Here is a 21,397-nt window from a genome sequence, read left to right as displayed (position 1 = left end):
ATCCTGGAGACCCGGGATCAAATACCACATCAGGGTCCCTGCATGGAGCCTGCTTCTCTCTCTGCTGTGTCTCTGCCTTTCTCTCTCTCTGTGTCTCTCATGAATAAATAAATAAAATCTTTAACACAAACAAACAAAAATAACTGATGTCTTACAGAATTGAGAGTCAGTAAGTTGTCCATCTACACTTCCTGTACATCAGTATTTGCCATTAAATATGTAAAGCTAAATATTTCATGTTTTTGTCTCAGGGGTGATTTTCCTCTTAATGATAAATTGGATCTTTTTAAGTGTATCTGCGGTTGGGGGAAGGGTTAGACAACTGTCTTCCTTTTGTCATCTTATAGTTAAGTCTTTTAAATAGAAACTTATTAATTTCTACCCATCTTGTCATTAGTTGAATGATTTTATCATTGTTCATGTCAATGTACGAAAAAACTATGTTCTAAGCATGCATAATTTTTCCTATGGGAAGATTTCCAGGTTCCCTCTCGTAAAAGCGGTGTGCAAAATTCTTTACCCATTATATAATTATCATCTGGCTGCTATTTTATTTATTGTTCAACAATTTCAGTGGCTCACATTGCTTCTGTGAGAATATCCATGACATTCACATATCTCTTTGTCATGAATAAATCTCTTTTATATTCTGGATATCATTCCATAATATTATTTATTCTTAAATACTGAAAATTGTTAAAGAAGACCTTATTTTACAGAACTGTCTCTTGTTTGGACAGATTTTGGTCCAAATTTGTGAAAATATAACAATTCATCAAAAAAACATTGTACTGTAATTCCTCTTCCTACTAATTAGGTAAAGACAAATAAAGCTGCACTATAATTTTTTTATTTGTGTATTGTATTTTAATTTTCTAAAAAGCCTTTGTGTATGTGTAAATACATCTGTTTTAGACATAGACAAACTGGGATTTGGATATTTTATTGAGTTTTCTTAGAACAGTATCCCTAAATTAAAGGACTTAAGAACAAACATACATGTCACAGGAAGGAGACAACACTTTTCTAGTGTTACATTAAAGCTGCATATAGATATAAATGAATGAAAAATCTTTAAATGATTGTTAAGAAATAATAGTGAAAAAAAAACAGTACTAAAAACTTTCCTTATCTTTGACAAAAAAATATTATATCACTGGCTTAAATGGGAAGTGTAGATGGACAACTTACTCTCAATTCTGTAAGACATCAGTTATTTTTGTTTGTTTGTTTTAAAGATTTTATTTATTTATTCATGAGACACAGAGAGAGAGAGAGAAAGGCAGAGACACAGCAGAGGGAGAGGCATTTATTATTAAAAAATGATATCACTAGCCAATCTAATGGTTAAGAAGCTTCCTTATGTTTGTGCTCCTTAGTACATTGAGAGACAAAGCTTAACAGTGACAACAAGAAGAATAAAACCACTAATTTATTGTAAATCATTGTATAATCTCTTAACTCACTGGGAAATTTGATGACAGTTTCCAGGAAATAAGGTCAAAACTTTAAAAGAGAAAAACCACATGAAGCCAATGTGGAAATGTCTTGCTCTTCAGAAATGTTTTACCAAAAAAATGACAGAGAGCAAGCCAAGTCTTATCAAACCTTCCAACCCTTAGTCCCTCCTGACTGGTGCAGGAACAAATGATATTGCTAAAATAAATGTGCAGTTTTATCTAGTAAACTGAACTGATTTATAGGGGGACACAGATGGTGTTTTTATCTCATTTTCCCATTGAATAATATGACTTTGAAAGTGAAAAGAGTGTATGAAAAATGAAGTGTTGGCTAGGTGAATGGTGCTGAAGAAATGAATTTGGTTTGGGAGATTTGGCAGGGATTGGACACTTCTCCCTTGGCCTGGAATAATGTATCTGGCAGGAGCTTGGTGATCTGATTAAAAGCACTTTCACACTAAACTGTAGAGAGAAGGGAGAAATTGTAAAACTAAACATGAAGCTATTCCTTGGTTAAGAATCAAAAGAATCATGTTAGAATTGCCCACTAATTAGTTTAAAAAATTATTCTGAAATGGTTACAGAGTGATGACCGTGATTGCCCATGCTTATAAACAAAGCAGAATGTTAGGAATCACAAATAATATATAAAAGGTGCTCAGTGAGTTAAGATGATTTAATTAAAATATGCACTAATGTTTTACACACCAATTGTCCATACACATAAATGGAGGAAGCAAAAACTTAATAAATTAAATAAACTTATATGTTAAAAACTATAGAGAGATTTTTTTGAAGTTTTCATTATTGAAAAGTGTGCTATTTTCAAATTGAAGAAATGGCTTTGTTAATAAAGTTATTACACTTAAAAACTGTGCATTCCTTATCTTGATATCATCTTCCTACATATTCTGTGTAGGGTGTTTTAACTCCACGTATGTTAACACATATCCATTGTGTAGAGGTGGGTGTATTTCTTATTAAAAAGAGGGATACAAACAAATTTTAGCTCCAAGCTTATTGAGGGTCTTTGTAAAAGTTCTTTTTTTTTTATTTTTTATATGTAAAAGTTCTTTCAATAAATGAGTCATTAAACATTTCTGTCAAGTTTCAATATAGTTCACATAAAGGAAAACAACAGCTAATATCTATAGAGTGTTTACTATGCAATAAATCCCATGCTATATACTTTTTTATTTAGTTCTTTAAACAAACATGATATGGATATAGTATTAAATACTTATTAAGGATAAAAATACTGATTTTTAGAAATCAAGTGGAAATCACACAATTAATTGGAAGCAGAGGCAAGGCTGAAATTCAGGCTTGACTTGAACATTTTTTATTTTTAAAGATTTTTCTATGCTGCATGAAAATATTACTTTTTCATTTTCTTGATGTAGATTTTTTTTTATTTGTGACCAAATTTAACATGTTTACCAGGGATTTGATTGAACTCAATCTCACTAGTATTTCCAGTTGACTGCACTGTATGTAAAATCAGCTATCACATTTCTTGATGCCTAGAAGGCATGTAAGCAATAGTTCCCACTGAATTACTCTACCACCAAAAGTGCTTTGATCCCTGTTCAGTTTTCCTCTAGATAGAGAAATTTGTCTAATTTGTCTCTCTGTACGCCTATTACCTTATCTGTTAACATGGGGATTTCACCACAATTTTTTTGTAAGGAGTCAATTCAAACATGTTTTGCATATGTAAAATTAGTAAAATTAGAGACATCCAGTAGATTTATTTTTTTCTAAAAACTGAAAGTAACACAGATAATGTAACACATTTGGGGAAATCTGATGCATCCATATTGTAGGTGTGAAAAATTAGTAGCGTTCAAACTAATAATTATCACCTTCAGGATTTCAGATTTTTGCCTATGCTTAAAGGTTCCATGTTGCCTCCTACTTTGATTCAGTGTTCTAGGAATGAATCTTATGAATCCAACCTTAACTATAAGCCTAGTAGTAACCAAAAAATTATATGAAATTTTGACCAGACTCCTACCAACTAGTTTTCTCTAACACTTAGCTTGAGTGTAAAAAATTAAGTGTATTTGGAACATTAAAAAAAACAAAAGAAAGAAAACTCTTTTGATGGAGTGTGAACAGGTGAACAGAGACAAAAACTGAATTGAAAGAAATACCCTACAAACTTATAAAAGTAAAATATGATTTGTATAGACTTGAAACAAGCAGAAAATAATAAATTGAACATGAGATAAATATGAAAATTATTACAATAAAAGAAAATTCCAAGGATCTTCAGAAGTACAGATTAAGCTATGGCATTCCAAGTATCCTTTCAACTGGAATTAAGGGTTCTTTGAGATAAACCTCAAGGACATTGACCATCTCTTACCTTTAATTCCCCATCACTGTTCTAGCTTCTGTCTTGCACTAGGTCAACTGTTATAACTATATAACAGATGAAAGAATGGGTTAGGGATTGTATAAAAAAGCAACAGATTTCAGTGGGATTAAACTAACTGATTTCTTTATTAAAAGGTAAATAAGATGCCTTTATTAAAATAATCAAAGTTTTATGATAAATTAAGTTGATGATTTTAGAGTTTCTCTTAAAATTGAGCCTGACAGATGTAAGATTTGGCAACTGTTTGTATTCACTATTGATGGTGAGCACAGAAAGAAAAGCAGCAAAGGTAGAGGAGAACACCGGCAACACTCTTTTTGAACTTGGCCACAGCAACTTCTTGCAAGATACATCCATGAAGGGAAGAGAAACAAAAGCAAAAATGAATTATTGGGACTTCATCAAGATAAAAAGCTTCTGCACAGCAAAAGAAACAGTCAACAAAACTAAAAGACAACCTTCAGAATGGGAGAAGATATTTGCAAATGACATATCAGATCAAGGGCTAGTATCCAAGATCTATAAAGAACTTATTAAAGTCAACAACAAAGAAACAAACAATCCAATCATGAAATGGGAGAAAGACATGAACAGAAATCTCACAGAGGAAGACAGAGACATGGCCAACACGCACATGAGAAAATGCTCCGCATCCCTTGCCATCAGGGAAATACAAATCAAAACCACAATGAGATCCCACCTCACACCAGTGAGAATGGGGAAAATTAACAAGACAGGACACAACAAATGTTGGAGAGGATGCGGAGAAAAGGGAACCCTCTTGCACTGTTGGTGGGAATGTGATCTGGTGCAGCCACTCTGGAAAACTGTGTAGAGGTTCCTCAAAGAGTTAAAAATAGAGCTGCCCTATGACCCAGCAATTGCCCTGCTTGGGATTTACCCCAAAGATACAGATGCAGTGAAACACCGGGACACTGGCTCCCCAATGTTTACAACAGCAATGTCCACAATAGCCAAACTGTGGAAGGAGCCTCGGTGTCCGTCGACAGATGATGGATAAAGAAGATGTGGTTTATGTATACAATGGAATATTCCTCAGCCATTAGAAACGACAAATACCCACCATTTGCTTCCACGTGGATGGAACTGGAGGGTATTGTGTTGAGTGAAATAAGTCATTCAGAAAAGGACAAACATTATATGGTCTCATTAATTTGGGGAATATAAAAATTAGTGAAAGGGAATAAAGGGAAAGGAGAGAAAATGAGTGAAAATATCAGTGAGGGAGACAAAACATGAGAGACACCTAACTCTGGGAAATGAACAAGGGGTAGTGGAAGGGGAGGTGGGTGGGGGGTTGGGGTGACTGGGTGATGGGTGACTGAGGGGGGCACTTGGTGGGATGACACTGGGTGTTATGCTATATGTTGGAAAATTGAACTCCAATAAAAAAAAATTAAAAAGCAGCAAAGGTAATAATAACTAATAGTTGCAACTAAAAACTAGATAACTTGGACTGTTTATTCCACTTCCTCATCATTATTTTCAGTATCCTGAAATTGAAAAGTTATTTTCTCTATTCTGTAAACACCTTTGAAACTCACTCATTTATTCATGCACTTTTATTTATCCAACACTTTTTCTTCTAATACTGGTACAATACTTGACTACTAGAGCAATTATAACTACAAACAGGCATTATACTATTTTTCCTTTTGTAATTCAAGCAGCCAAATAGTTTACTTAATTAATTATTCATTCGAATAAAATTGAGCATGCATGTGAAGCTAAAAATAAATGTGAATAAAACTGTAGTGTTAACTAACTCATGAGCAAATTGTCCAGGCCTTGCCAAATCATATTCTGTACAGTAAATTAACTCTCACTTAGTAAAACTTCTTTAAATGGAAAGGGTAACTACAAATTGTTCTAAGCATGTACATAAGTGAAGGAGCTTCCAAAAAAATACCTTGATCCAATAAACTGAAAAAAAGTCTGCTGATGTCAACTGAATGAAAAGCCTGTCAAATTTCAAATTCATTCACAAAGTGAAGATAGTTTAGGAATTTGTGGGAAAATATCAGATTACCTAACATTTGGATCATGGGGCTCCAGGAGAAGAGAGAGAAAAGGGGAAGAAATTTTATTTGAAGAATAATGGTTAAAATTTTCCCTAACTGGGGAAACAAGTAGACATCCAGATCCAGAAAGTATCTTGTTCTAAACAAGAGTAACTCAAAACCACCCAATACCAACAATGGTATTGTGAGTATTGCATAACACGTAGACTTGTTGAATCACTATGTTGTATGCTTGGAAACTAATGTAACATTGTGTGTCAATTATACTTCAATTAAAAATAAGACATAGATTGGCTGAATGGATTCAAAAAAACACAAGACCTAACTATATGCTGCCTATAATTATGAGCTAGATATAAGGACATACACAGACTCAAAACAAAGAGATGGAAAAAATATATTGCGTGCAAGTGGAAATCAAGAGAAAGCTGGCAAAGATATACTTCTATCAGATAAAATAGACTTTAAGATAAAGACTATAATAAGAGAAGAGGTTATTATATAATGATAAAGGGGTCAATACAACAAGAGGATATAACATTTATAACTATTTATACACTCACATACAAACACTTAAATATATAAAGCAAACATTAATACACAAAGGGAGAAGTAGAGAGCAATACAATAATAGTAGGAGTCTTTAATACTTCACTTACAACAATGGATATATCATCCAAACAGAAAATCAATAAGGAAACATCAGCGTTACATGACATGTTATGCCAGAAGAAATTAACAGATATTTACAGAACATTCCATCCAGAATACACATTTTTCTCACATGCACATGCACTGTTTTCTGAGGCAGATCATGTGGTAGGCCACAAAACAAGTTTTAATGCATTTAAAAGAATTGAAATCACATCAATTATCTTTTCTAACCACAATGGTGTGACACTAGGAATTAATTCCATGAGCAACATTGGAAAATTCACTAATACGTGGACATCAAACAGCATGCTACTAAACAACCAGTGGGTCAAATAAGAAATTAAAAATACTTTGAGACAAGTGAAATGGAAATGTAACATATTAAAATTTATGGGCGGGGGACCTGGGTGACTCAATCAGGTAAGTGTCTGCTTTTGGCCCAGGTCATGATCCCAGGGTACCCATCAAGCACCACATTGGGCTCCTTGATCAGAGAGGAGTCTGCCTCTCCCTCTCCTTCTGGTCATTCTCTCTCTCTCTCTCTTTCTCTCTCTCTCTCTCTCTCAAGTAAATAAATGCAATCATTAAAATAAAATAAATAAAATAAAATTTATGGGATTCCCCAAAAGCAGATCTAAGAGGAAAGTTTGTAGTGACAAGTGCCTACCATACAAAATAAGAAAAGTGTCAAGCAACCTAAATTTAGACCTCAAGAAACTATAAAAAGAACAAACAAAACCAAAAATTTGTAGAAGTAAGAAATAAGAAAGATTAGAGGAGAAATAAATGAAATAGAGACTAAAAAGAAAATAGACAAGTCCAATCAAAATAAGAGCTGATTCTTTGAAACATAAACAAAATTGACAAACCTTTCGGTATACTCACAAACGAGAGACAGAGAGAGAGAGAAGACACAAATAAATAAAAAATGAAAGAAGAAATTTTACAACCAATACAACAGAAATGTAAAGGGTCATAAGAAACTACTGTGATTAGTAATATGCCAACAAATTGGACAACTTGGAAGAAATGGATAAACTTCTAGGATGAAACTGAACCACTATATTACACCACACACAAAAATGAACTCTAAGTGGATTAAAAACCTGAAACTAAGACCTGAAAACATAAAACTCTGAAAACATAAAACCTGAAAACATGGGTAGTAAGCTCATCGCCATAGGTCATGGCAATAATTCAATGAAACTGACACAAAAATCAAAAACAGCAAAAAACAAACATAACAAGGTGGGACTATGCAAATTAAAAAGCTTCTACATAGCAGAAGAAATCATTTAAAAAATGAAAAGGCAGCCAACTGAATGATAGAAAATATTTGCAAATCATGTACCTGATAAGGGGTTATCAAAATATATAAGTAACTTAAAGAAGTCCATAGCAAAAAAGCAAACAATCCGTTTGCAAAATGGGTAGAAGCGATGAATAAAGAAGACATACAGATGACAAAAAGGCACATGAAAAGATGCTCTATATTACTAACCATCAAAGAAATGCAAATCAAAACCACACTGAGGTATTACCTCACACCTGTTAAAACAGCTATTATCCAAAAGACAAGAAATAACAAGTGTTGGCCAGGATGTGGAGAAAGGGAACCCCATGCACTGTTGGCAGGAATGTCAACTGGTATTGCCACTGTGGAAAACAGCATGGCGTTTCCTCAAAAAAAAAAAAAATTGAAAATAGAGTTATCATACAATCTAGCAATTCCACTTTGGAGTATTTATCTGAAGAAAATGAAAACTGTCACTGAAAAGGATTTCTGCACCCACATGTTTATTGCAGCATTATTTATAGTAGTCAAGCTATGGAAACAACCTAAGTGCCTATACATAGTGGAACACTTTTTAGCCGTAGAAAATAATGGCATCACCATTTGTGACAACATGGATGGAGGGCATTGCATTAAGTGAGAGAAGTCAGACCAAAAAAAGACATATAATCTTGCTTATACCTGGAATTAAAAAAAATAAAAACAGGTTTGTTATAAATTATTCACAAGGGGATTGAGTCTCTTATCTCTCTCATAGGCTCATGATAGAAAAACCTTATTAGCTTTCATGTGTATTGGAGAAATTATTTATTCTGTATACTTGCTCATAGAACAAGTACAGTAAATTCCAAAGGAATCGGAAACACTTAAAGACATTTCATTAAAGATCATTTTTAACTTAGGAGGAAGACTTGCTTTCTAGATCTCTATGACACCATAATAAATTGAAAGCAATAAATTACCTTTTTGATTTATAAGATGAAAAATAATACAGTATAAAATTTGGACAATCAGGGATCCCTGGGTGGCGCAGTGGTTTAGCGCCTGCCTTTGGCCCAGGGAGTGATCCTGGAGACCCAGGATCGAGTCCCACATTGGGCTCCTGGTGCATGGAGCCTGCTTCTCCCTCTGCCTGTCTCTCTCTCTCTCTCTCTCTCTCTCTCTGTGTGACTATCATAAATAAATACAAATTAAAAACAAATTTATTTAAAAAATTTTGGACAATCATATAACTAAGAACTAATTTTAATTTGTGTTTGAATATTGGACATAAGCTTTTATTTATATTAAACAGAAACTGAAGAACTGAAATTATTACTGTTTTAATAACTCTTAATGCCTTCAAGCAAACATAAACAGTTGAGATGACTTTGAAAGGCAGCTAGTGTTTTATAATCCACACAGCACTAACTATAAAAACTCTAGTACTTATAATACTAATAGTTTTTCAATTAACCATAACAAAACTCATTTGAAACTATATGAAAGTACCCTTATTAAATTTTCTTAATCCTTTGTGGGTTTTTAGGACTTAATATATTGTCAAAAGTCCTGTTTTTCATGTAGATATATGATATTTGCAGGCCTGTAAGCTAATTGCAATTAGGATTACTTGACCAAATTGATATTTAGGCAACTCTCCAAATTTTATTTAATTTCAGTATTTGAAGTATCTCTCAAAAGCTTGCCTCAGAGTAACTCAAGGTGAAGTGCAAACATAGGAGGCTCTCCCATTTTTTCACATTCTTAAGCAAGTTCCTTTTTTTTTTTACTGTTTTTTGTTTTGCTTTATTTTCCTTGTTCGTTTAAGAGACAGAAAATATATATAATTGTATATTTTCCTTCCTATGAAGACAGTACCAATCTACCAGAGGCTGCTGCCTCCTTCCCTCAAAATCAATAATGAGAATCTAGAGGCAAGAGGGAAAATGCACATGAATTCCAGGAACTCTGGCAGCATCTAAAAACTTAAAAAATCCCTAGGGATATAAAAGAGTGTTTTGAATTAATATATTTGTGAAAATTGAGTTGCTACAATGTAGATAAAAGAAATTTCAGAGGTAGATGTAACTGAGCAAATTGGTAAATTGGAGAATTGAAGAAAAACTTAACTATTTTATTTTATTTTATTTTATTTTATTTTATTTTATTTTATTTTATTTTATTTTAACCTCTCTGCACTCCCTTTGACAAGCATTGCTGGTTTCCTCCAGGTAAGCACAAAATCTGCTTGGATGAGAGTTGAAGACAGCGTTTAATGGCCAGCTACCCTCAGGCATTCTCTGTCACTGCTCTGGACTCTTGGAAGATGCACTATGGAGGCTGTCTCTCCCATTGCTCCTTCTCCCCACGTATTTAAAGTTTAAGGCAACGCTAGGGTATTGCCCTCTTCCACATGGTCCATGATACCTCTATCCTGCTTCTTGTTCCAAAGAGCAAAACGTGAGAGAGGGGAGAAAGAAGGCTCATCTTCTCCCCTGAGAACACATTACAGAAACTGCACTTCTCAGAAGTTACTTCACATCCCACAGGACAGAATTTAGTCTCATTGCTATGGGCACACACACTTACAAGAGAAGCTGAGGAATGTAGCATATATATTTTTTGTATGGGGTAGACATATGCCCCATAAAACATTTGAGGACTTAATTACTGAAGAAAAATGGAACATGTTTATTGGGGTAGAGCTAAAAGCTTCTTCCATAGTCCAATCCATTCCCTTCCCAAGGATTTCTACACAACCATCTCATCTTTTTGAAGAATATAAAATCTCCCACTCTCTGTATAGACCTCTATTATTTGCTACACCCAGCTCAAAATTCAGGATTTGGGAATTATGTGTGAACTTCTTCAGATTATTGTCCCACAATACATCCTATATACAATTTGTGTACTAGTTACCGTGGTAAAATTTCCTTTAGAAATGGGAAGAATAAAGCATCTCACAGTTTCTGATCAAGATTAAATTCCCATTCTTATGGAATAGCAGAGACTTTCATGTCAAGAAGAAGAGTATATGCCTTGGTTCACTCACCTGGCTCTAACTAGGTCCTTTTCTTGGGAGTTTCTTCTTATACCTTTACTTCCATGGTCATGGTCACATCCATGCCCATTGCAGAGCATGTACCTTCTGGGCTTTGCACGGCTTGCACAGCCTGGTTGCTGCTGATATTAGTTTGACAAACCGAAATTGGTAAATTCTAAGAATGAGGTCTGGAAAATATATTAATAAGACAGGTTAATCCTAAAACATGGTCACATCTTTGATCATTACCTTGTGAGTGGCCCGCAAATTTTTGAAGACATCTTTCCAGTACTTGAAAATTATAATCCCTTTCCACAAAGAAATCACACACGTGGTCAATGAAGAAGTGAATGCCTTGTCATTTCACTTTCATCTTACTTGTTAATGTAAAGCAAATATCAACTTTTATGTCAAAATTATACTTGTTCAAGCTTAGCTTGTTTGTAAATATTAGAGCTCCACCAGAATCAAGAACAGTAATCTGTAACAATTGATTTACTATTTGGAATTTTCAACGTGCTTTTTATATTTTAGTATCATTTATAAATTATGTGCTACACATCCTTAATATCAGTAACATTTGTATTCTATCATCTATCTGGTATCTATCTATCTACCTATCATCTCTCTAATCTACGTGAAGAGCTGTTTGTTAAACAATTATCAGCACATCTTTGTCCACCAGGTGGGTATATAAAGGTATAATTCATACATTTTCATTTATGACTTTTGCAAAGTTAAAATTGGTGAAAAGAATATACACAATGTGATACCTCATATATATACATAAATATATAAATTTATAAATATATATATATATATATATATAAATATCCAAAGCCACTGTTTATGCGTGTATATATGTGTGTGTGTATATATATATATGCACCTTCTGTTGTAAATATATGTAGTTAATAATTCATATACATTATTGACTATATATACAAAATTATCATTTGTGTATATATATCATGCATATACATGATTAGCTACAATTCATTAGAGTTTTTGTTCAGCTGGTCTTCTGAGTATAAAATTGAGGTATGTTAAAAAAGGCTTCAATCATGCTTTTGAAATTTGATTTATTAAGATGAGCAGTGGATACCTGAGTATGAACTATATTATTTCTCTTTTTTAAATATATTTAATTTATTTATTCATGAGGGAGACACACAGGGAGAGTCAGAGACACAGGCAGAGGGAGAAGCAGGCTCCACTCAGGGAGCCCGACGTGGGACTCGATCCTGGGTCTCCGGGATCATGCCCTAGGCTGAAGGCAGAGCTAAACCACTGAGCCACCCAGGCTGCCCGCACTATATTATTTCTTATACCTTCTTGTATGCCCACATTATTTTGTAACATTAAAAACTTAAGAAAAAATCTTGGTCCTCCATATGTTGGATTCTCTAAATAATGGAGCTAATAATAGTAATCATTGTTTTTTATATTAAGTAAAAAAACTAATATTTCATTTAGAAGAAGTGGGGAGAAAAGGTGAAATAAAGTAACAATTTAAATTACATGTCCCTGCTTAAAACGTTCCAAATGCCTTCAATTAATCTTAGCAATATGTCCAACATTTGTCATTTTTTATCAAGCCTTTCTGGTCTGGCTGTCATGCACTGTTGCAATGTCATGTCCCCCCTCTCAAATCCCTGCTCACTATACTATAGCCAGTCTGGCCTTTATTCCCTTTTCATGCACCAAACTCACTTTTTTTTTTTTTTAAGATTTTATTTACTTATTCATGAGAGACACAGAGAGACGGAGAGAGAGGCAGAGATACAGGCAGAGGGAGAAGCAGGCTCCATGCAGGGAGCCTGACACTGGACTCGATCCCAGGACTCCAGGATCAGGCCCTGGATGAAGGCGGCGCTAAACTGCTGAGCCACCCGGGCTGCCCCAAACTCATTTCTTTTGCACTCTCTGATGTTTTTGTCTGGAAAACTCTTCCAGATATGCACATGATTCCCACCTTCTCAATATTCAGGACTGAACCCAATGTTATTTCCTCAGAAAGTGCCTCTTCAATTGCCTTAACAAAATCAGCCCTTCACTCATTTTCTGATACATATTCTTCTGATTTTTTCCATTGCATTTAATAATAACTCTGAATATCATATAATTTCCATAGTATTTGTCTATATATAATAAGAATTTTTATGAATTTATATAAGTATATGGACATATAAAATATATACACATTTGGGCCACCTGTGTGGCTCAGCTCAACCACTGTGTTGGCTCAGGTCGTGATCCCGGGGTCCTGGGATCAAGTCCCACATCAGGCTCTCCACTGGGAGCCTGCTTCTCCCTCTGCCTTTGTCTCTGTCTCTCTGTGTCTCTCATGAATAAATAAAGATAAAATCTTTAAAATATATATATATACATATTTGTATATTTTATGCACATACATTTATATGCACATATTCACATATATTTATATTTGTTTGGGCAATAATAAATGTAAGTATATATTACTATTTACATAGATTTGGTCTGATATAATTTTTTAATCTATTTTTTCCCCCAGAGGGTAAGCTCACTTAAAATTGAAATAGAATCATCCTTTCTGTCTGGTTCATTGCTATATCTGCAGATCCCAGACACATAAAAGGCCTTAGTGGGTGTTCAGTTTAGGAGATTTTATTCTGAGTAACAACACAGCCAGCTAAGAAAAATATTTCCTCACCTTCCTTAAAGCTATGCGACCATGTCACTAAGGTCTTGCCAGTAATACATAAATAGAAGTGTTCTGTGGAGCATCTGTGCAGCCTGCCCAAAGAGAGTTTTCACAGGTCAGATGCAAGGCCTTTTTGGTTGCTGCTGTTTTTATCCTCTCCTTCATTTCATTGAATAAAATGTGTATGTGATTAAACATTGAAATCATCTTGGATACAGATTGGCTTGATGAGAGAAACCACATGCTAGGATGCTGAAGTAGAAAGATTAGGTTCTTTAAAAAAAAAAAGATTTTATTTTATTTATTTATTCATGAGAGACACAGAGAGAGAGGCAGAGATACAGGCAGAGGGAGAAGCAGGCTCCCTGCAGGGAGCCCGATGTGGGACCTGATCCTGGGACTCTGGGATCTTGCCTTGGGCAAAAGATCAGGTTCTTGATGATCATGAAGTCCCTTTTGTCTCATAGGATTATTCACTTCAGAATATTTTTTTCCTCTAAAAGAGAAATTATCATTTTTCTTAAGACACTGTTATTTTGTTATTTGCTGTTGGATGAAGTTCTTAATTATCTATGAAATAATTATTTTAACAGAATAGAAATCTAAGATAAAAGAAGGTAAAAGAGATAGAAAGCAGTAGTTCCAACACAGGTATTCTTAACAAGTAGACTTCATTTTTTAGAGCAGTTGTGGGTTTTAAAATATTGAGGACAAGTAGAGAGTCTCCGTACACCCTCTCTTCTCCCCCCATCTCCAGTTCTCCTTCCATTATTGTGGTATATTTGTTAAAGTTGATGAACCAATATTGATACATTATTAACTAAAGTCCATAATGAAGACATAATGAAGATTAAGATTGACTCCTTATATTGTACATTCAATGGGTTTTGATAAAGGTATCATGACATGTTAAGTATACTTTTGTATGCGGAGTTAAATGAAATTAGATAAAAATATTAGTGAGATTAAGTAAATGTTACATTTATTTGATTATCTGTTTGCAGTATATCTCTTCCTATTAGAATATAAGCCCCTTAGGAGTAGATTCTTTATGTGTTTTGTTTACTGTTGTATTTGTAATGCCTAGAGCAGTCTCTTGCATGGATTAGATTCTCAGTAAATATTTGATGAATATACAAATGTGAATTGAAATATAAGTGTTGAATATTCTTGAAACAGAGCTGATATTCTCTAATGCAAAACGACGTAAGAAACCAGAACGCAGAAACTTAAACTATGCTTGAAAGTCTCAGAAATTTTGGAATGTTGGGGAGGAAAAGAGGGAAAGGACATAAGCTGAGGGCAGTCAACGTACTTACAAAGGTTGAAGGAAGAGTTTAAAAAGAGAAGAAGAGATAATGCAGAACCAAGGTATATAGTAACAATCCTGAGTTATTTCTACCTCTAATACGTAATGGGCTAGGAAAGAAAAATTGGAAAGAGGAAGAGAGAGAAAGTAAAGGAGGTGGGAATGGGGAGGGAGAGAGGCACCACAGAAGAACTCAGTCAACACTAAGGGATCTGATGTAAGAGGAGTTAGAGAACCAAATACATCTCTTTTCCCATTCTGTAGATTTCCTGCCAATATCTTTTGTTGTTGAAACTGAGTCATAAACTGAGAACTAACATAGTCTATCCATGTGGCTGATAACAGCCAACCTCTCCATTTTAGAACAAGGCGCTATAGAACAGCAGAGGAAAGAGGCTATATTAGAGAACATAAAGTATAGAAGAGTGCATAGAACGGTAGAGAATGACTTTTAGTGGCAAACAGAAAATATCCTTTTCATCTTTGCTTGTTTTTTTTTTTTTTTTTTTGATAAAAAAAATCCCATTAGCTACCATATCCTGTGGGGTGTTAGCAATTGTGTTGCATTCTCAAATGAAACCAAGAATTTTTCACTATTGATGTTCTTCATATCAAAGAGTAAATTAAAAAGAAGAAAAATGAATAAAGGAACGCAAAACATAGCTGATTATGAGGCTTTCATTGATAGTCGTCACCTCTCTACCAAACATTCTGTTTCCTTTGCCCTCTACCAATGCCTGGAGTACACCTGGCTTTTTTACCTGGCTAAATGACCCAAACTCCTTGAAGATCTGAGACTTCATTAGCATTGTCTCAATTCGTCTCAGTACATTTTCAATACATTTTCATTGGCAAAGACTCCTGGGCAAGCGACTATAAGAAGTGCCTTAGCGAAGTCTCTGGGTTCCATCCATCATCAGCTTGGTGCAAGGTCGGAGCAGAGCAACTCATTTTCTACTTAGGAATCAGGCCCAACCGGCCAACGCCCAATTTGACGATCCTCTTCTATAGTCACTGGTGCAGTGACATAAGGAATCTATAATAGCCAGAGAAATTTCTCAGCTTCCAGATGAGTGAAATCATTGTCATATTCCACAGTCTTGAAGAAATGGAAACATTTCTCCTTTACACAATAGAACTTTCAAGCCCATAGAGCCTAAGTGGGTTATTTGATACAGTAGTAGAAGGGCCATTTCCACCCTGCATCCCTTTGTGGATCTATGTTTCTGGCTATGGAAGAAACAGCACCATATATGGCTACTGATTATGTTATAAACTGAATTATTTAGGAAAGCACTTCAATCCTGTGGGGAGTTGTCTGCCAGCTGGCATTGAAACTGAGCATTCTATGGGTTATAACATAATTCTGTCAAACCAGCTGCTTTTGGATTACTGAGCACATGGTAAAAATATTCTGTGGGTGTGACTCTTTGTCTGTGCTCTTTGTCAAACAATCTGTCCCTTCATCAGAGATGATGTTTAACAAAAAATTATGACAATGGATAAGACCTTCTGGCAAAAGCCATGTGGATGGGCTTGAAATATTTTTGAGACATCCTTCTCCTAAGGTGGGGTGGGGCGTGGGGAGGATCATTGTCTTCTTGTTATAGAAGGTGCTCTTTATAATACAATATATTATTGGGGTGGGAGTGGGGAGGATCATTGCCTCCTCTGTGATAGAAAGTGCTCTTTATAGTATATTTAGCTATTCCTTTCTCCTTCTGAAGTCACACACAGAAAAATAGCCACAGACTAGTTCCAGGAGTTGTAACACAGGCAGCAGGGGTCACATCACTGCCCTCCACTCCAAAGAGAACCAGCTCCATCAGAGTATATCTTCGTCTGTAAACCAGGTTGTTTCTGGGATTTGAGTATGTGGTGAGTTAGGTTTCTGCTAACCAGACTTGGCTGTTTCCCCCATATATGGTTAGCACCATTTTATCAGGATATCCCTCTGGTACATTTTAAGGGACCTCATCTTCAGCTAGTGATTGACATTAATAAAGTTCAGGGCCAAAGACCAAAGAGAACACAACTATAGTCAATCATAGTTAAGTGTATTATTTGACCGCAGCAGTAAAAAGCACACTGGACGATGTGAGCTAATGGGGGTGGGGAGGGTATCACAATTTTATTATTTCCATTTTTTTTTTTTTTAAGGAAAGGAGCCCTCAGTGTGAGCCGGTTGGGTGGCAGAGGGAGAGAGAAAAATTCTTAAGGAGCCTCCACTCCCAGTACAGAGCACCCACGTGGGTATCATCTCACCACCCTGAGATCATGACCTCAGCTGAAATCAAGAGTATAAGCTAAATCTACTTACCCATCCAAGTGCCCTCCACCATCCTTTTTTATTCTTTTCTAAATCAGTGATGCCTGTACCAGAGCTGTAGCCTGGTCTGGGCCAAAGGAGTGTGGTGTTTCCCAGAAAGGCGAAAGGGGCACAATGGGAGCCCACAGGGTGTGCTATGTGGCTTCAGGTATATGGAGGTAGAGAGTGCTGGTCCTGAACGAGAGGCAGAAGAGTATGGGCTGAATGGCCTAAGTGTCAGGGGCAACTCAGAGAACACAGTCAAGCTGAGGAGGTGCTGTCCACACACTGTCCCCCAAGGAAACCAAATATTGAAGCCAGATCTTGTGGGACCTGGAGAGTTCTGTGAGAGCCTATAAGGAGAATCCTGGCATAAGAGCTACTTGGCTGCAAAGGATGAGAGGTCCCTCTTCCCAAGCTTCTCCTTGAGACTGGTTCACAGCACCTGCTAAGAAAGCCCAATCCTTTTCTACCCCCACACCACACTCAGAGTCAAGATGCCAGCAGAAGTCCCCACCATGGTGCAGGAAACTTCTGACCCAAAGGCTCTGTAGGGGCAGGACCTCTTGAGACCCCACTGGGGGAGTGAACTGTGCCTACATAATGTGTATGTCTCCCAGGAAACCGGATGTGTTGGGGCAATGACGTTGGTTTCTGGTGTGGAACCTCAGTAACCCAGTCTATTATCTGCCACTGTCCAAGGACATCCCACTTATGGAATGCATGTGGTATACACATGAATACGGTGTTCTACTAGGATCTGTAGTAGCCTAATGGGCTCAAAAAGAATCAGGACCATGGTATTAATTACTATGAGACCAAGTCAATTACTGGTATCTGACTGCAGGGTTATTTTCTGAGTGTATATAAATAGCACTCACAAATCAGGCTAGAAAGTCTCTGCAGAGAGCGACCCGGATACAGTAGCAAGGAAAGTCCCAATATGTGTTTCCCCTGGAGAGCTTTTTTTTCTGTTGACAATTTAAATATTATTTCAGTGAAAGTATTTTTATTTATTTATTTATTTATTTATTTATTTATTTATTTATTTTTATTTGATTGTTTATTTCATTTTATTTATTTTTGGACTGGGAGTGGAGGTGAAAACCAGTATTTGTAAGATTGAAGGTTTAGGTTGATAATGATAGGACAATTTATATGCCACAGGAAACCTGTTGAAAATATACCTTCAGAGTGGTGAAAGGAAAAGCTATTAAATTTGTGTCATTGTGGGCATCTGGGTGGCTCAGTTAAGGTCTGCCTTGGGCTTAGGTCATGATCTCGGAGTCCTGGGATTAAGCCCCGGCATTGGGCTCCTTGTTCAGCGGTGTACTGGCTTTTCCTTCTCCCTCTGCCTGCCACTCCTCTTGCTTGTGCTCTATGTTCTCTCTCTTGGTCAAAAAAATAAATAAAATCTTTAAAAATAAATAAATAAGTACATTTCTGTCATCAGAATCACATGGAAAATGACCAATTTGGGCATCAATTAGATTTTTGTTGTTTTTAAGATTTTTTTTTAATTCATGTATTCATGAGAGACACAAAGAGAGAGAGAGAGAGAGAGAGAGAGAGAGAGAGAGACGCAGAGACACAGGCAGAGGGAGAAGCAGGCTCTATGCAGGGAGTGCGATGTGGGACTCAATCCCGGTACTCCAGGATCACACCCTGGGCAGAAGGCAGAAGCTTAACCACTGAGGCCCCCAGGTGTCCCATCAATTAGATTTAAAGTAGAAACTATTGTCTAAGAAAAAGGACAAGAATTTTGCTTTTTTTTTTTTATGTGACAGAAGTAAGCCAGATGAGATGAAGAAGAATATAATAGTGAAGATACGTCAGAGGTCAAATGATCACAAAGAGGTACCAAATTCCAAATTACAATAACTATAATACATAGTAAATCAAAAGGAAATAACAAATTGACTTAGAAAATCATTTTGTGGGGAAGCTGTCTGTTTTGTCCCACATCTTCTTGATCTAAGAATCCTTTCCCACCCCAGGTTTATTGAGATACTATTGACAGAAAATTGTGTAATTGTGTAATTGTAAGAGGTACAGTGTGATGATTTGATGTGTGTGTGTGTGTATTGTGAAATGTTTACAACAGTAAGGTTATTTAGTACCTCTTTTGCCTCACATAGTTACCATTTGTCATTTCTATGATGATTTTAGGAATTTATTGTCAAGTGAAATTTTTAGAAACACAAACTAACTCGCATGCTTGAGACTTTTCCTATTTTTGCGCCTGTTATTCTATATGGAGGAAACCTTTGAAACTAGAACTTACGAAACCTGTTTGTCAATTAATTATGAGAAAAGATAGAGTGATTACTCTGGTTATACCATCTATTGAACATGGCTGTGAGAATAAAATCAATTTTGAAAATGCCATTAACAAATTTGCAGAGATTAAGTTGTAAAAAAAGGGAACTATAATGTTGCTATGCATTATTACAACAGACCATTGTACAGGTATATTTTCCAAAAAAGGATGATCTAATTATGACCTTTTTCCTTATAATTTTCCTTTTATCCATATTTATATTTTCATAATCTTTACTGGCATTGTTATATATACAAGCTTATACATAAGGAGATTATCACTACACTTTTTTTCTGTGCATCATCACAACTCTCATTTCATAATTATTGCTAAAGGTAGTTTTGTTTTAGGGGTTAGGGTTGTTTTTCCCCCCCAACCATTTAGGCATCAAACATATTTCGTATACCACTGGTTGTAGGTAACAAATGGCTTGTTCATGTTTATTTTCCTAGAGTTCAGTTTCACAAACAGGAAATTTGCTTAGATTATATGAAGACAATGTGACTTCAGAAAAATTTAGCACTCAGGATCTGCAATGCTCAGCAAGGCTTAGACATCTAGAAAATTAATTCTTGGTCATTGACCTAGGAAAATTTTGAATAGCTTATAATCTCTTAGGATTCTTTATTATTTGGAATATACTATGTTTCAAATAATGATTTCTTTTGTTGTAGCAGAATTTCAGTCTCTCTTTTGAGTCTTCTCTTCTCTTCTGAGGTAAAACATTTAACAAAAGAACCGGTTATAGAACTTGTTTGTTTTTAAGAATAGCAATAAACTGTTTATGTATTGTATTAGAGAAGAGTCAAAGAGAATGTTAAATCTTATGTCTTGATTGAGGACTTGATGGAATAAAGCAGGAGAGCTTCAGGAAATGCTATGGGCTTTTCAGTCCAAGAATATTGTTGATTCTCCGAAGAGAACATGAAAAAATGCTAATTGTGTGGGTCTAAGTGAAAACTAAGGAAAAACAAAAGTACATCAGTCTACCAGAAGCAAGCGGGCCACAAGAACTACTAAATGTAGAATTGTATTTGTCATAGGCTCACCAGAAACTGTAAGTTATCAAGCTTATTGATAGCTCAGAAACCTGTGAAGCTTTTTGACAGGCCATATCGGAGTTTTAAAGATCTAATGGAAAAAATTGTTTCTTTTTTTATGAAATCTTCCACAAGAGGCCCAATCCTTTGTGTTTGGGTCCAGTTGACGTACAAGTGATTCATGTACAGAAGAGTCCTCATGTATTTCTAGAAAGAATCTGTGAAGAGCTTTGACTTCACTGTCACATTTCCACATTTCCATATAAGTTTTCTTCCTATGAAATTTTCTGGAGTGGTGTCACAGAGAAGGAACATTTGTTGGCTAATGAGAGAGCCAAGAGTCACAATTACAGTTTCTTTTCTAACTTTTTTTTTTTTTTTAAGGGGAGGCTTATAAGGCGCTTTAAATGGCTACCACCTGAAGTATTCTTGTGGCTCAAAGGGAGTGGAATGAAGAACGGTAGGGAAATCATTCCTTGTTTCAAGAGAATCAATGGACATTAGTTACTATGGTCCTGCTTAGATGCATTCATGTTTCCTCAGGATTAGGTGCTTCTATTATTTTTTTCTACCCAGCAAAGGCATATCAAATAAATTTTCACTGGCCATTTTATTAATAATGTCAGCAAGTTTTCTTCTGAAAAAAAAAATATTGTTGTTTTTGTTACTGTTGCCCATTAAGGGAGGGGAAGATTTATTAAGCTGCTTAATGTGGGCGTCATTATTTTATTTTGAGCTATATTTTAAAAACAATTAAAAAAAATCTAAAGTCTCGGGATGCCGGGGTGGCTCGGTGGTTGGATGTCTACCTTTAGCTCAGGGCGTGATCCCAGGGTCCAGGGATAGAGTCCCACAAAAATGTTCCCCATGGGGAGCCTG

The sequence above is a fragment of the Vulpes vulpes genome, chromosome 4, assembly GCF_048418805.1.
Source record: "Vulpes vulpes isolate BD-2025 chromosome 4, VulVul3, whole genome shotgun sequence".
NCBI lineage: Eukaryota > Metazoa > Chordata > Mammalia > Carnivora > Canidae > Vulpes > Vulpes vulpes.
This window is presented reverse-complemented; position numbering follows the sequence as displayed.